Genomic DNA, 2,235 nt, shown 5'->3' on the forward strand with positions numbered 1-2,235 from the left:
CTCATGTCTTCATTCCAGCATTTTGGAGAGCTGAGGCGGGCAGATCACTTGAGGTCAGGAGTTTGAGACCAGCCTGGCCAACATGGTAAAACCCCATCTCTACTAAAGATACAAAATATTAACCAGATGTGGTGGTGGGCACCTGTAATCCCAGCTACTCAGGAGGCTGAGACACGAAAATCGCTTGAACCCAGTAGGGAGAAGTTGCAGTGAACCGAGATCGCACCACTGTACTCCAGCCTGGGCAACAGAGTGAGACTCCATCTCAAAAATAAAGTAAAATTAAAATAAAATAGGCAGATGCCATGGCCACCAGAAGCCCCATACTATCAGCCATGGTCAACCCCACTGTGTTCTTCGACATGGCCATCGACAGCAAGCCCTTAGGCCACGTCTCCTTCAAGCTGTTTGCAGACAGGCTTCCAAAGACAGCAGAAAACTTTCATGCTCTGAGCACTGGAGAGAAAGGATTTGCTTACAAGGGTTCCTGTTTCCACAGAATTATTCCAGGGTTCATGTGTGAGGGTGGTGGCTTCACACGCCATAATGGCACTGGTGGCAAGTCCATCTACGGGGAGAAATTTGATGATAAGAACTTCATCCTAAAGCATACAGGTCCTGGCATCTTGTCCATGGCAAATGCTGGACCCAACAAAAACGGTTCCCAGTTTTTCAACTGCACTGCCAAGACTGAGTGGTTGGACACAAGCATGTGGTCTCTGGCAAGACGAAAGAAGGCATGAAGATTGTGGAGGCCATGGAGTGCTTTGGGTCCAGGAATGGCAAGAGCAGCAAGAAGGTAACCACTGCTGACTGTGGACAACTCAAATATGTTTGACTTGAGTTTTATCTTAACCAGCAGGCCATTCCTTCTGCAGCTCAGGAGAGCACCCTCCACCCCATTTGCTCGCAGTATCCTATCATCTTTGTGCTCTCGCTGCAGTTCCCTTTGGGTTCCATGTTTTCCTTGTTCCCTTCCATGCCTGGCTGGATTGCAGAGTTAAGTTTATGATTATGAAATAAAAACTAAATAACAAAAAATAAAATATATGACTTTACCTCTCTTCTAACTTCATTAGGGCACCCTCCAAGGCTGCAGAAGTAAGAAAAATCTCTCAGCTACTTGGTTTGAGTCTAATCAATGATGCAGGATAAAGATGAAATCTCTCAGCTCTACATACAGGGCTCACTTGGAAGTGTTCGGAACCAGTAATGGATACACACTCAACATGCACTATACATAAACAGGCAAAAATTAGAAAGAAAAAAGCTTGCTCTGAAGTGCCATTCTGGCAGATGGAGACTGGGTATTGTGGAGTGAGAAACTGGGCTACAATTTGTCAATTAACGATGACTCAGTCTCGCAGGGAAATTAATTCAAAATGTAATCCTGGACTGGGGAGACAATGCTAAAAAGAACAACATTGGGAGAACTGATGACATTTGAATATGCACTGTAGATTGTACAGAAGGAATGTATCAATGTTAAGCTTCATGAATTTGCTGTGATTATGGAAGAGAATGACCTTATTCTTAAAAATATATACACAGAAAGACTAAAGGGAAAAAGAGGCATTATGTATGCAACCTACTCTCAAATGGTTCAGAAATTAGTAATATGTGCACATATGAAGACAGAGAATGCTAACATGTAAGTGGAAAATTGGTATATCTAAGCAAAGGGTATAGGGGAGTTCTTTGTACTATTTTGGCAGCATTTATGTTCAAAGGCTAGACCCTGAGCTGTCCTCCAGGCCCTCAGTGCCCCTGTTGCCTCTTGAGAGATGGCTCTTTCTCTCCTGGCCACCTGCTGAAATCCTCACCTGGGAACTTGTGGTCTGTTCTCCAGGGACTGCTGGAGTCCTGGGGATTCCCCATGTGTGGAGACTTGGTCTCATCTCAGCCCTGGCTTCTTGTGTCTGGATCCTACAAAAGGAGCCTTGAGAAACAGGAGTCCGTTTTCTCTCTCTGCAAAGTCTGGCTCTCAAAACTACTATCTCACTGTCACTTCCAAAAGCTTAATTTGGTAGTCAAAACTTAGCAGTGACTTGGTTGTTCGGCTCTTTCACCTTTCCCCTGACACTGAAACCTGTGCTTCAGTGAGGGGTAGGCCCCAGGGCATCTTGGTTTACAGGAATAAAAAAAATAAATCCACTTAATGTTTGTATAAAGGTAGCTCTTATACATATTTTCCATTCAGACAATTTAATTAGTCCCAACCTGTATTTTATACTT

The 2,235-nt window shown here is 44.0% G+C and overlaps 1 pseudogene; it reads left to right on the forward strand.

The window, feature by feature from the left end:
- The first annotated feature begins 231 nt into the window (after window positions 1–231).
- LOC116271273 lies at window positions 232–1,628 on the forward strand (annotated as a pseudogene).
- The last annotated feature ends 607 nt before the right edge of the window (window positions 1,629–2,235 follow it).

Source organism: Papio anubis, chromosome 18 (assembly GCF_008728515.1).
Source record: "Papio anubis isolate 15944 chromosome 18, Panubis1.0, whole genome shotgun sequence".
Taxonomy (NCBI): domain Eukaryota; kingdom Metazoa; phylum Chordata; class Mammalia; order Primates; family Cercopithecidae; genus Papio; species Papio anubis.